A 15,190-nucleotide genomic window follows, 5' to 3' on the forward strand; every position below is an offset into this window, starting at 1 on the left:
TGTATGTCAGGAGAGCAGATCCACTCGCTGAGACGTGGGCATGGCTCCCACAAGCGTAATGAATTTCTGTGCCATCTGACCACTGCCTTAACTAGTGGTTTCTCAGACGTGTTCAAGAACATTGGTAAGCTGAGGGGAAATCTGGACGAGGGGATCGGAAGGCACTGCCGTTTTCCTATTTTAATAGGATGCTAAGAAAACAGGTGCCCCCAGGCCTGAGCACCCAAGGTTGCCATATACACAGATCTAGCAAGGAAGGGCGGGCTGGCCAGCTCTGCGCCGGAAGTGACACGGCAGAAAATATTGTTACAATATCTCTGAATTGGCTCTTTCTACCAAAAAAAAAAAAAAAAACTTATTCACATATAGAATATGTTTTGTAACATACTTTAGCCATGATGCTAAGGTAGAGAACACAATGAGATCTTCAAATCATATGCAGTAAACATATGAATGTCTATATCTCTTCTAACCCCTGTGCAGAGCTCTCACTAAGTCTGAGCTGACGGAGAGACATCAGCCCAGTTCCCAAAGGCAGGGCTGTTTATAGGGAGGAACGGGTACCACTGAGAAGCCCACAGAGGAGGCTTTCCCTGCCTGACCGACCTCTCACTTCTCAGGCTTTGTCCTGCTCATCTACTCCTGAGTGTGGGCTCCAGAGAGAAATAACTTGTTCTTTAAGCAGCAAGTGTTCTGTGGACTGACTGGTGCACTGGGGCCTCTGCTCACACGCTCCGTCTGGCTCATTGAGTTCCCATTACAGGCTTGTGATGTGAATAAGCCCACCTCTTTCTCCTAAATATGAGTCACTAGTGCAAAGACGGCACAAGGATTTCGGACAGGGAGGGCCTGGTGCGACCCATCTCTGTCCCGATGGCACAGAAACCAGGCTTTTCCGAGCATGAGAAGCAAGGTGAGACGCTGTCCTGTGTTCCTCCCCCATGATGCTCGGTCAGTGAGAGCTTAGTACAGGAGCCCCGACGTGGGGAGTATTACCAGATGGGAATGGCAGGACCTCTGAAAACACACACACTGGTCTCACAAGTCCTGAGTCACCTTTGTTGCTGGCACAGGGGGCTTCAGACCCCTGTCCTCACTGCCACCAGCCCCGTAAGATCGCTGCCTATTATGGCGTTGGTGGTGGCTGTCGCCAGTGCCAGCACTGAGACGATCTCAAATTCTCCTCTGTTCAGCTGCTCATGTCCTTATCAAGAACTAGCCTTGAGGGGTCAAAACGCCCATGTTGATCAAGGAGTGAATTTTTATGGAAAGTTTAAGCAAAGTGCCCTCCGCCCTGGGTTCTGGTTTGAAGAGCAGTGGGAAACTCTTCCCAGGGTACAGAGAATATGCTGCAACCGATGCTTCCCCACATGCTGGGTTTGACTATTAAATAAGAAATTCGTTGATAAGATAGCCAGAAAAAATAAAACAAAATTAGTGGCTGGCTCATCAGTGATTTGGGAACACTCTCAAAACAAAATCTTGTTGAGAAAAAGGATGTCCTCAAGTCGGAATAAACTACTTTCTCCCAACCTGGCCTTGCCTTTCCCTTGAAAAACCCAAATACCTGCTCTGTTCACACTGGGAATTTTTTATGTGAATATGGAAAATAAGTAACACCTGGCAGGAGGGGCTGTGACCAGGGAGGTGGTGGCTGGAGGCCTGGGGGGCTTCCTCAGCAAACGAGCTACATGTTAGGGTGAAAGTGGCTTCCGTCTGCTTCTCTGCTAAGCAAAATCGAACTCTTAATCCGATAGAAAAATGCATATATTTTAACTTTAACCTCTTCCGATATTTGAAGGTGAGACTTGTGGTATGTGAGGGAAAATCCCCAACTTGCCAAGCCCTTCCTTCTTTCTCCTTTGCTTCCAGATGCTTCCATTTCAGGATCCCCCTCCCCCCTCCCAGATTGCCTATTCCACTAGCATGAGCCCCTCACTTCTCATGTAAGTCGCCTCCTATCCTCTTTCCCATCGACTTCAGGCCCAGTGAAGGCTCAGAGCTACCCCCTGAGCCACAGAGGGTACCCCTTAGCGGAGAGTCCTATAATGTTAGGGTAGGAAGGGGCCTTCACATCAATTGAACCCAAACTGATCTTCTCACCAGTGAGTAGCATGGGGCTCAGACATTTTGAGTGACTCCCCAGCTTCTGGGATGGAAATAGAGGCCAACCCAGGATCTCAGCCAACACTCACGGGGCCTTGCTGATCTGTGACCCTGAGGGCTCTTCTCCCCCTACAACATTCTGCCCACCCTTAGGGAGGGGGGACACCGTCCATCCATCTCCCTAATGTATCAGAGTGTCTGGCTATTAATAGCAGGCACTACTCGAAGTGATGGGCTACATTTAACTTGACACAAGAAATCTGGGCATTTGAGGACTTGGAGGAGCATTTCCTAGGAATCCATGTGATGACATCATCTCTCATCAACATCGACGGCTCCTTGTGTGATGAGGAGGTTGAAGGGATGAGAAGATTCCCCAGTAGCCCATGGCGTGTATTTTGCAGATGTGCGTAGATTCCTTCTCTTCTGTATGAAAGCCCTCAAGTACGTGACCATGTGAGGACGCCACTCGGACGCATGGCCTCCCCTCCTCTGGCACTGATCCCGCCGCCCCGTTGCAGGGGTCCCTGGCCTCTGCCCCGGTCAGATGCTGTGCTGGTAGCATCAGCTCAAGGCCGGTTCCTTCATCCTGATTCTTGCGGGGCGACTGTCCCAACTTCAGCCCCTCCGCTCCTGCTCTGGAGGGAATCCCGCTGCTACATTGCCATTCAGCCACTTTGGCAATGAGACGTGGGCTCTACAGCGTCCTGAAGAACCTCAGAGGGGCCTTGCCCGGTGCCCCCCTCGATGTGAGGGGTCAACCAGACCACAGCGCTGGGTGCTGAGCCCAGCCTGCCGGAGGACACTGGGCCGACGTCCTGACGGCCGTCCCGCATCACCCACCAGGCACACCTGCCACCACCGCTGCCATCTAGGAAGGCTCTCTGTGCTCCACTCAGAGATGGCCTGGGGGCTTGTGGCCACCAAAGCATGTCACGCCCAGCTCCCTGAACCCACCTACCACCGAGACCACAGGAAGTGTCCCCAGGTGAGGTCAGGCTAAGAGAAACCTGCATTTCTTCAGAGAGTGGTCCAGCCCAGGGCTGGGAACACTAACAGGAAGGGGCAAAGGCAGTGGCTCACTGGGTTTTCCCACCTGTGACATCGGCATGCGGGGGTCAGCAGACAGCTGACAAGACACCGAGGCCTCCAGGGTCTTTGGGGCACTCACAGCCCCGAGGGACCCCCGGGTAAGTCCAGCCTGGCCATGCCCTGCTGGTCCATGGCTCTGCCTTCCCAGAAGGCTGCCCTGTTTACTCCCTGTCTGATCTTCCCCCGGGCAGGGATGAGACAGGAGATGATGGGGATCCCAGCAGAGGGGAAGGAAACCACGGGCACTCGGCACACGGAACCCCCGAAGCCCTTTCCCTGCCCACCTCTGGCCCCGACATGCAGAAGCCTGGAGGGCAGGTGCGGGGTCCTGGTCGAGCGCCTGGCACACAGCGGGGGGTGGGCGAGCGTCCCTTACAGCATCCAGGGAGACCTACGGAGGGGGCAGGGGGAGGTGGCACAGGAAAGATGTGGCGAGCGTCATGTCTGCTGATAAATGCCAATAAATATGCAAATGATGAGTCTAGAAATGCTCTTCTTACTTTCCAATTCAATTCCAGTAACCCAGGGGGTAAATCTCTATAAATTATAGTGGAGTGTGACTTGTAAATAACATTTTTCTGACATCCCTAAAGCACTGCTGTATCTTTGGAGTTTATAAATTGTTGATGTAAATGAGTTTATATAACCATTTCGTAGTTAATAAAAATAATCATCAGAGCAGTACCGGAATTCAGGTATGCTTCCAAGCTCATAATCGTGGTGGTTTGGGGTTTCGGAGCCATGGGCTGTCATTAGGTTGTGCCCTTATCCTTGGGAGCAGAACAGGTGAGCTCTGTAAGGGGCGCAGCCCAAACAAGAGAGTCTGCAGGTGTCGGCATCACCCCCACCTGCCTCTCTACTCTGAATCCCCAGAAATGTGGATCCAGAGCCATGCTTCCCTAGGGCTGGGCACGGTGCTCGGGGTTAGGAATATGGAAACCCTCGAAAACCCACCCTACTCCGAGAGGACAGGTCCGATGGAGTGAGGTGCACTCGAACGTCAGCACAGAGAGAGAGGCACAGGTGTGTGATGGAGAGTGCTGGGCCTCCAGGAAGGAGCCAGCCCCCACCCAGGGTGATGGATGCAGAACGGGGCTGAGGATGCCAGGGGTCACCAGCAGTCATGGCAGGGACGTTGGCTAAACAGGAGTAACCTGGGCGATGGCCAAACGCTCTGCCTGGGCACGGGTCGGATCTGAGAGTGGCCCTGCTGCTGCAGGGCAGCTGGGAGGAAAGCCTTTGCTTCATGCCCACCTGGCCTCCACCCTTCATCCATAAGTGGGGAGGGGTCTCATACCAGAAAGGAAGTTACCGCATGGCCTGTCCCCTTTGCAGACATCTCACGTTTTGGCGGCTGAAACAGACAGGAACCTCAGCACGTACTCCCTCAGGAGACCTATAGGAGGGGTCCTCGAGCAAGTGAGCTGGTTACCAAAAGTGCCTGCTCGGGCATGCTCCTTCAGAAATCACGGGGTCAGGGGCTGCCCTGCCGGGCATCTCAGAAAATTGCTGCATGAACACAGCACAGTTCATTCCTAAGGATGCTTGTGGGCTCTGAGTCAAAGTCTCGGGTTAGAGGCTTCAAGACTTGGGCCACCCTGCCCTCGCTGTGTTCTCTCCCACCTGCGACATGGGCATGGGGGTGTTCTCACAACACGTCATACTGTTGCATCACATAGAAAGGAAGAACAGCTTTAGGAGGAAGCTAATTGCTTCTGATTTGTTCTAGGACACAAGCACACACAAAACAAAACATGACAGGCACCCAGCACACACACACACTTACACACACATGCACAGAGCATGTCCACACAGACCTCTAAACCACCTTTCCTTATGAAAGGGATACACACACTCTAAATACAGTATTAGCAACCTAACCTACCAGTGTCTGAAGAATGACATATTGTGACCAGGTAAGTTTATTGCAGGGATGCAAAAAGTGTCTGACCCCAGAGTGGAGGGTAAAAACTGTATGGAAACAGTGATAAAATTCTACAACCATTCTTGAATTTTAAAATCGTTTTAAAAAGCCTTAAAAAGTTAGGAGAAAGTTCTTTAATTTATCATCTGTATACCTACCTCTGTATCTTTATGTGTGTCTGTGTGTGTGTGTGCGTGTGTGTATGTGTGTGTATTTGATCAATGTCTCTTCACACATGCAGCCCTGTGTGTATAAATCAGAAAACCACAGAAAACATCCAATTTGATGACACCAGCCCAGCATTATCACTGCCCAGCCAGGAGAGTGGGAGAGCACCAGGAGGCCGGACCCCCGCCCTGCAACTGTGCTGGTGACATGTGAAGTCCATACGTAATTCCACCCCCTTCAGTCTGAAAAGGGTCCTGATCTGACTAATAAATTATATAATCACCCTATCTAAAACATGAAATAAAAATAACTTTTTGACATTGCAAAGAAATTTGCCAAACATATTTATTTCTGATGTTATGATCTCAGAAAAAATCAAGGAAGCAAAGAAAAAAAGGATTAGACTTCATAAGAAAGTTCAGTGTCTAAATATATGTGTAAAAATATAGTTTTCTTCTGTTGGCCTTCCATAACTAGTTTAAAACACAGTGGATTAAAGATCCTAGCCCCAATAATGATAAAACTGTAAAATACAGGAGAACGTTAGAAACATGAAAGAAGATAAAGATCACCTAAGTAACTAGGGAGATATCCATTTTTATGGATGAGGACTATCCATATTAGAAAGTTGCCCAAACCAGTCTATAAATTAGATTTTAGCCTCTTGCCCCACACACAAGAAGTCTAAAATTACTTGAAAAATTGATTTTAAATTTCTAGAAGAATAAAAGTGGAGAATTCTCAAGAAAGTTCTACGGTGACTATTATAGACAAGTGTTAGTCTACAACCTTTTCCACACACTGTAAGTCCCGAGAAGCTGTCATTGTCCCATTTTATGGATGAGGACACTGAGGCAGAGAGGTTCCTTTATCCTTCACCTCAGTACATGTGAACAGCACTGACGGCCACCACCCCGAAATGTGCCACCACAGCCTGTGCTTTGCCCTGAGGGTGCTGAGGCTCGGAGCTGCCTCGTGGCCAGCCCAGCTCACAGAGGGACAGTGACATAAGATTTGTCCCTAGGGTTTGTCCACTGTACAATCCACCACTTCTCTACAGACAAACGAGACACACCCACGATCGTCACGGGCTGCAGATCATCATCGACACCAGCCCAGGCTCTGGGCTGTAGTCAAGATGTGGGTGGGCTGGCTCCCCAACCAGGGGCTCTGATGAAAACTCGCTTCCAAGCGAAGCCTCCTCACAGGCAGAGTTCAATTCCCGTGGCTGCAGAGCCGAAGCCCCTGTCCTGCTGGCTGTCCCCCAGCCACTCCAGCTCCCCCCATGCGGCCCTCCATGATAGCAGCAGGGTCTTCCTGAGGCAAACTCTTCCCACTCAGGATCTCTGACTGCCTGGCCGGCGACCAGCTGAAGAAAACTCTCTGACTTTTCAAGGGCTGGTGGCATGAGATCAAGCCCACCTGCCAAGCCTCCCCTCTTCAAGTCATGGGACAACCCAACTACGGGACCAAATCCATCCAGTTCCAGGTCCTGGGGACACCAGAGGCGGAGCAGTCTTGGACCCTCCTGCCTGGATTGGACGCCCTGGCTCAGGGGCAGCTCTGGAAGGTAGCCTGGAGGAGGGGACTGTGATCGGGGGCCACCCTACAGGGTGATTGTTGGTGGACACCAGAGTCAGCCAGGTGGAAAACTGGAGAGCCCACGGTGGCTGAAGACGGTGGGGCAGGGGTGGGGCAGACCTTCCCGAGGTGGGCCCCAAACTCGGGAAAGGAGAAGGACCCCAGCCCCTCCGCCTGCTTCCAGCCCTCCCCAGGCAGCCTCTGAGCAAGTACACCTTGCACGCCGTCGGCACGCCCGCCTCTCCTCCCAGGCCTCCCCATGCACATCCCACTGCCCAGGCTGATCTCGTCTCCCTCCAGGAAGAAGAGGACCTGCATCCAGGGATGGAGAGGGTGGTGGGTGTCTGCTGCAGAGGAAGCGTTCAGAGTGGATCCCAACATGCCTGTCGCCCGTCACCTCCACCACATGAGGTCAGGACATCCTGGTGCCTCCGGAATTGGACGCAGCGGTTAGTGTGTAACTGTGTATGTTTTCTGTGGGAAAACTTTAACTGTCATTGGGACTTTGAGAAACTATGGCCATCTCCTCTAAACCCCAGCAGAAAAAAAGATATAGAATGTATTAATTAAGAAATAAATCATTGCTCTAAAGCTGTGCCTACCATGATAGTAGATGCTATCAAGGTGCCGCCTGCTAAGCCATCACCACCTCTCCCGTCTCTAGTCCAGACTCCAGCCTCCCCTGGAGGATCACAGGGACGGCTGGGTGAGAGGCAGAGACCCCAGATCTCTCTGCCCCGCACCCTGGATGTCTCCCCTGCAGACAGGAATCGTTTCCAGGAACACCCTCCAAGTAAGAAAGGGTCGTTGGAGGTACCAGGATCATGGAAAGAAGCCGATTTGGAGTCTGGGCACTTAGGAAGCACGGAGTCTGTGCTTTCTGTGTGAACTGCCTGAAGGAACAGGTCGGGTGACCCCGGGCCAACACAGTCGGGGACCATGCTCTCCTGTCATCTTGGAAGCCTTGCCTTTGGTTTGAAAACCACACCACAGAACGGGCTCTGGCTTCCCTGGACACAGAATAACTTTCCATCCAACTTAATTAAAGTGAGACCAGTCATATTTATCTTGCGTTTTCTCTCAGGCAGTGTTTTTCTTCTAATTGGGATTTGAGGGCGCCCCCCCAGCCAAAGCTCCTTTTGCTACAGAGGGTGGCCTCTCCAGGCAACCTGACAGGCTCTCCCCAGAGGAGACACAGGCCCGCCTGTGGGTTCATCCAAAGGGGCTCCACTAAATCATTTCCATCCCAGCCATGCAGATAATTTCGGCTTGAGGTTTATCTGCAGAAGGACTCTGATACTCTCAAACAGCCCAACCGCTGTAACTCAAGACAGCGGACGTCGACGTGTAAGTCGTGCAGGCCCCCCAGAGCTGCATCGCTGCCCACCTGGTGTCCCCTGTCCCCATTAATTTCTGCCAGCTTGTCCACTGGGCAGCCCCAAACAGGGTGGGATGGGAAAGATGTGTCCTTGATTCAGGAAGACACTTTGAATTTTAGGTTTTGCATTTCTGTCTGATCCCAGCGTCTGTTAGAGGCAGACGGGGCTTGGGCTGATACATCGATCATCCTAGGGAAACGTTTCAGAGATTGTGAGCTACCTGAGCTGCCAGCAGTCGGAATTCATCAAATCCTATGACACTGCAGCCGGAAGTCCAAGCCAGACACTCACGTAATGGGACCGTGGGGTCCCCCATTTCTGGTAGTGGGGCAAAGCTTTTCTACAAAAACGCCCAGTGCCCCCACTTGCTTCCTCCTTTCTGGGGTCAGCAGTACCCCACACGTCAGTCATCCGCAGCATTCCAAGGCCCACAGTCCAGTGGCTGGTGAATGGTGCCGGGCTCGTCCCCTTCCCAAACGCACGCCGGTCAAGATGCCAGGTAATTCTCTCCTTGACTTTCAAGATAAATGGCCCTCCACTGTCTACACGGGGTTTTGTATCCACAGCTGTTTTCGTTTTATTTCGTGTCTGGGATTTCACCAATGTCATGTAATTTTCACATTTTCCCAAATTGAGCAGTTTTATTTTCTACTTCTGCTCTACTGCTACATCACAGGAATTGTCTGGGCTCTCTTAAAAGGGCAGCATTTTTAAAGTTTTGAAAGACAACTTTACTTGAAAAGGAGCTCTGCAACTTATTTTCAGGGTCTCGTGCTTTTTGGATATTCAGGTCTGCTCTTCATCATTCATACGTACGATTTTCCATGTGACTTGAGGATAAATGGCCTTAATAAATCCCATTATTCTGAAGAACAATAAAAATAACAGGTTTGTGACACTGGAGCCATGATAAATAACATTTTTTATTTTGCCACGTCATTATTATCTCTTTCCTCCCGCCTGGCTGCTGATAGACTGTGTCCCTGCAAACCCAGCCAGGGACTCTGAGCCCTGCCGGCGAGACAGGCAGCCTGGGAGCCTGTCTTCAGGCTTCGGCAAGTGTGGCGTCGACCATTCCCTGCAGTCGGAGACAGACACCAAACACTCCGACCATAGGAAACTACGCTTCCAGCCACAGCAACCACGGTCCCTCCTTCTCCTCGGTGGAAGGATCCGGAATCCTGGATTTGTGCACCCACCTTCTGCTTTACTTAATTATTGGAGATCCAAGTCCGAAAGCCAAGAGTTCCTCAAACTGGGGTTAAAAGGGCAAAGTGGAGGATATCAGAACAAGTTAATAAGCTTCAAGGTTCTCACAGAAGTTCTGGAGAGCACAGTGGGATGACAGCTTGTTCCACTGGCATCGTCAAAAGGAATGAGCTTCTAAAATGGGTAACCAACAAGGACCTACTGTATAGCACAGGGAACTCTGCTCAATATTCTGTAACAACCTAATTGGGAAATGAATTTGAAAAAGAATACATACATGTATATGTATAACTGAATCACTTTGCTGCACACCTGAAACTGACACATTGTTAAACAACTCTACTCATCGGCCCAAGTCCTGGGTGCGGGAGGGGCAGGGGCCTGTGTAGTCTGGGTAGAAAACCTGCCCGATAAAGTCACGGGCCCCAGAGCAAGGCCAGCCCATCCTTACGAAGCCACGGGCAGTGGGGGACGCCCGCACTGAGCCCTGCCTGTGGTCCCTTCTTTTCCCGACATCTTCCCTCCGAATTGTTCTGCGGAATTTGCACCCCACCCCCACCCGTCACTCACGCCCCCTAAGGAATCTTCTTGCTCACACATCTGATTTGGGCAGACTCAATGTCAGTCTTCATGGAGAAAGTCTCTCCTTTTCACTTTCGCCAGCTCTCACAGACCCCCACCGTGGGACCTACTGTATAGCACAGGGAACCCCCCCCCCCCGTGGGCCTGGCGTAAACGGTGTCCCCGGGGAGCAGGAACAACAGCCACGGCCCTGTCTAGCCCCGGCTGCGGGTAGGCCTGGTTCTGAGGGTCGGCCTCTCTGCTCACACCCACCGACCCGGCCGAGCAGGACCCTGAGCTCAGCCCCCTTCACAGGAGGGGCAGGTGGGGTGCGGGGGGAGGGGGACTTGCAGTCGGACCCTGTGAACACGGAGTGGGGCCGAGGGGCCTCTGTATGCACACTGCAGCGACTGGGGACTATTCGAGGAATGCTCAGCAAACTTTGCAGCTCTTCTGGGCCCCGCGGTTGTTTGTCCGGGAAGGCAGACTCCTCCCGGCGTGGTCCCGCGGCCCGGGAGGGAGGCTCAGTGCACAGGACACCAAGCGGCTGAGGGCCCCTCCCTCATACCCAGACCCATCTTCCGATCCCCTCTCCCCTCTGACCGCCCCACCGCCCCATCTGTGATGCCCACCCGTCCTCCTCCCAGACTTCTCACATCTGCTCCAGTCTGGGGAGGCGCTGAGCTTCAGAGACAGGGCTGAGGGATGGGGAAGGGGTCTGGGGTCTTCTCACTTCTCTCTTCCCTCTCTCGGCTCCACACCCAGCCCTCAAGCCTGCGTCTCAGGACTGTGTTTCCTCCTGAACACCCCGGGCCCTCCGCTTACATTCCCCGGAAACACTCCTGGCCTCTGAAAGGCACCACAGCCACCCCGGCACGCAGCCTGCCCTCTGCTGCTCCGACAGCTCAGGCCATGATCACAAAACACCAGAGTCATTTATTCCCCATGGTCCTGGAGGCTGGAAGTCCAGGGTCGAGGTGCAGGCAGGTCTGGTTCCTGGCGAGAGCCCTCCTACAGATGGCACCCTCATAGGTGGAGGGAGCGGGATCCGGTCACCTCCTCTCATTGGAAGGGCGCTGATCCTTTGAGGGGGGCTCCAACTTCATAACCTCATCTAAACCGCATCAGCGCCCAGAGGCCCCACCTCCAAACACCATCAAATTGGGGGTTAGGGCTGCTGTGCATTCATATGGAGTTCCTTAGGGCTTCAGTTAATTCATGTGAGTTCTGGGTGCGGGGCGGGGAGGAGACACAAACGTTTGGCCCATGGCTTCTTCGTCCTTCCCACTGAAGACTGAAGACACACGACACCTCCAGCAGTTCCACCCTGAACTCCCATCACCTCCTGTGTCCCATCAGCTATCCAGCCTCACATTCTCCCCTGTGACCCTACCCGGTGTCTCCATTCTGAACCACCCTACCTACTGCTGCAAGCAACTTTCCATAAGGGTTCAAAAGCTGTACATACTCCCCAGGTGCTCCTAAATGGGAGAGGGACCCTCCAGTGCTGACCCAGGGCTGCAGAGACCAGCACACAACCTCCCACCTCACCTAGTCACACGTTAGACTCCCATCCACACGGTTGTCTTCTCCCAGGGTCTGTCCCACCTGGACACAGACCGCTGGCCACACAGCCCTTCACCTGCTCACTCTCTGCATGTCAGACTCTTGGAGTGGATTCAGGGGTGCTGGGGGCCTGGGTCACATGCACACCTAAAAACGTGGAGAGGATGCAAACCAGAGATTCACCCACCAGAGAGGAGCCTGATGCATCCCCACTCAGTCTCCTCTTACCCAGGTCCCCAAATGTCCAGGGTCATCCAAACACTGGCTGGCATGCGGAACCGTCAGACAGGATGCTGGAGGGGGTGCACCAAGGACTTAACCGACCATGGATCAAATACCTGCCATTTTCAAGAATGGGTGACCATGCGAATACACTCCTCGCAGAGCTTGGGAGGCTGTGCGTGTGGGTCCTTGAACGTGCAGCCCCGTTTCAGGGTAAGGCCATGGGGCCTGTCGGCATCTGTCCAATTGGCCCACTAGCCCTGGAGTCGCAGCCCCACGGATACCTGCTTCCTCCCTCTTGCATGTCCCATGATGTTCTAGCAAACCCACTCAGAAGGAGCTTGCTGAGTAACGAATGAATGACGCGTGTGCTTTCCATGGCAGTAAGGGCCACATCAAGGGGACAGAGCAGATTCCCAGGCCGGGCCTCTTGCCCTCTTGGGGGCTGCGGTGCGTCTGGCCACTCACTGGGCCCCTCTGCGCTCCTGCGCCGCCAGTGAGATGGGGCTGGGCTGAGGCCGGGTGATGCAGCAGCGCCGGCCTGCATCCTCGTGCCTGGCTAGCCAGCCTCGCCGCCCACCCCACCCCGCCCCCGGTCTCCATCCTTAAACTGAAACTCGTCCAGACTCTAGAGTCTGCAACATGGGTAAACAGGCCATCTGAGGATATGGCAGGGGAAGAGACGGGCAGTAGAGTGCCCGTGGAGAGACCGATTGTCCAGCCAAACCCTGCTGTGGGGCTGCACCACATTACCCGCTGTCTGCAGGTTCGGCCAACCCAGGCCGCATCTCCTGGGGTGTGAAGAGAGCTGTTACAGTTGAAGAAGTCATCTGAAATTATGAAGACCGAAAATCACAGTGTTCCCCAGGGTGTTAAAAATCCCAGGACGCTAGGTCTGAATTTGGCACTTCGTCTACTTACCATTATGGGGTGGGCTGGGCTTCAGAACTGGGGGGGATACAGGACAGGGTGGGCAGACCCTTGGGTAAGGATGTAGCCTCTGCTGCAGGAAAATGACAAGCACACACACAGGCATGAGGACTGTGATGGGGGATGGGCGTTCTGGTTGGGAAGGATGCACCAGCTTTGCCCTGCACAGGACGTCCACCCCCATGGCTGGCTTCAGGGATGTGCCACTGGGCTTCCCAGGGGACCGCCCCACAGAGGTCCTCAAGCTTGATCTAATGCTACTCTCTTGTCATCTTGAAATGCTTAGTAATCTTTGAACCAGGGTCCCTGGAATTTCATCTTTCACTGAGTCCTGCAAATGACGTAGCCGGCCCTGTTCACCACAAACACAGTCCACGGAGGATGCTGTGTTGTCATTTGACTGGAAAAATGGATGTCATTATTTGGGGGAAAATAAGAGACTTTGGGTGATTCAGTATACAACCCCAGAATATTCCTATAGAAAAACTACCACCTTGAGTTATTGACACAAGTTGCGTTTCCTGAGGGCTGGGTTTGGTTGGCATGGCGCTCTGGCTGTTCTCTTTAACAATCTTCAGTCCTATATTCCCCAAAGGGTTCAGATTTTATCTGTGAAAGTTGAGAGTTTTGGGGGGGAAAGGATGAAAGTCTTTTCTTTGTACTCAACAGGAAGTATGAAACTGAGAATCATGATTCAGAAACCAGAACGTACACAGTCATAGGGGTCCCTCTACCCCAATAGGTGGGTCAGAAGCCAGGGGTGGGATGTAGACGGGACCTCCAGCCCCCCAGCCCTAATCAGGTCTGTTGCTGGAGGAAACCTGCATCGCAGACCAGCAGAGCTGCTTGCACGGGCGGTGGGCACCCCACACTATTCAGGCTGCCTGCCTTACATGCTGGAACTCAGAGCTTTGGGAGCTATTTCCGGGGTCTACACACACAGAACTCAGTGCTCCTTACAGATTCCAGACCATTTAGCTGGGGAACATGGCATCTGGAGAGAAAGCCAGGGGTGAGGGGTGCTGCAGCTCTTTTCATGCATTTTCCTGGTTGATCATCAGCCAATCTGGAAAGAATCCACCCTTGTGTTCGCAAGTGTACTGAGAAAACAACCCATTATTCTGACTTAGAGGAGACGCTAATTCATGACTTACTATTCACACGGCATTCAGACCCTCCGATCCAGGAAATGGACTGACGGGTCCCCCTAGGATCGGTGGCCAAGGCACAATCAGCTTTGATATTTTAAACACTTGGGGATCCCTCCGGGGATCATACAGAAACAATGAGTTTCAAAAGGACAGGCTTCAAACTAGCAAGAGAATGTTTAACAGCAGACTGAGGGGGAAAGTTTAGAAAAAAACTTAAGAAAATATAGAGTCAGCTTGCAGGCTCCTTAGAAGAAATACTGGGACCTTGCACGAGATGCCCAGAGAGGCTGAAATGCAAACCCCAGTGGGCTGAGGAAGAAAGCGAGCCTGTGTGAGCAGGAGAGGCAGTGGCTCGGCCCCGCAAAGCAACTCCTATTTAAAGGAGGATCACAGCACAAAAGGGTCTCATTAGCCTCACATGAGAATGTGAAATGCTAGAGACAATTGTAAAGAGAGGAAGATGAAGCAGTTTAATAAAAGCTCCGATAACTCCCTGTGAGACAAGAAGCCTGGCTCGTGCTTTGGGGGCCCGTCCAGTGAACCTGGGGAGGTGATGCTACAGAAGGTACTTGGCTTCACCAGGTGACACCTGGCCAGGACCCCGATAAATGAGTGACCACTCACTCCAGGCCACCTGGGGGAAAGTGTCTGGATCACGACAAAGATTAAAGCCTCCAAGGAAGAGATTTTAGGGTCATTGTACAAAGTGAAGGGTGGCCAGGTAAGCTGGGACAGGTGTGACATTCGGAGGGCTTGGGTGAAGCGGAGTGCAGTGCCACTTTCTTCAGTTTCCTGCGTGTGAGCACTGAAATGAAACCTCAGTGCTGGTTAACGGGAGGAGCAAGGCTCCGAAGAGACACCAGGATGGATGTGCGGGCAAACCTCGCTTCCTTCTCGGTGTAATTCGTGGAAGAGTTAATAAAAAGCAGTAGTGCAACCAACACTTGGTTCATCATTCATAGAGTGCTAGGTGAAAATGGCCACAATTTAAAATCACGTGGGCAAAACAAAACCTGACCAAGATTACAGGTGGTCATCTGCTCAGGGGCCCCAGCTTAGCTGCTGAGCTAGGAGACCTAGAGACAGACGCATCCACAGAAGCCGACTAAGGACGCAGAGATGTGCTGTCTAAAAGCACGCTCAGCGATCACTGGTCACCGAGCCCTGACGCAGGAGCAGATGGAGAGAGAGTCCTGCAGTAAACACCAGGCTTGAGCGAAAATACTGAATTATCAAAACCCATGTGAGGAGACCTGCATTTCTGTCCTGAAATACAAGCATACTGGCCGTTTTCAGGAATA

Source organism: Balaenoptera borealis (genome assembly GCF_965194805.1).
Source record: "Balaenoptera borealis genome assembly, chromosome: 2".
Classification (NCBI taxonomy): Eukaryota; Metazoa; Chordata; class Mammalia; order Artiodactyla; family Balaenopteridae; genus Balaenoptera; species Balaenoptera borealis.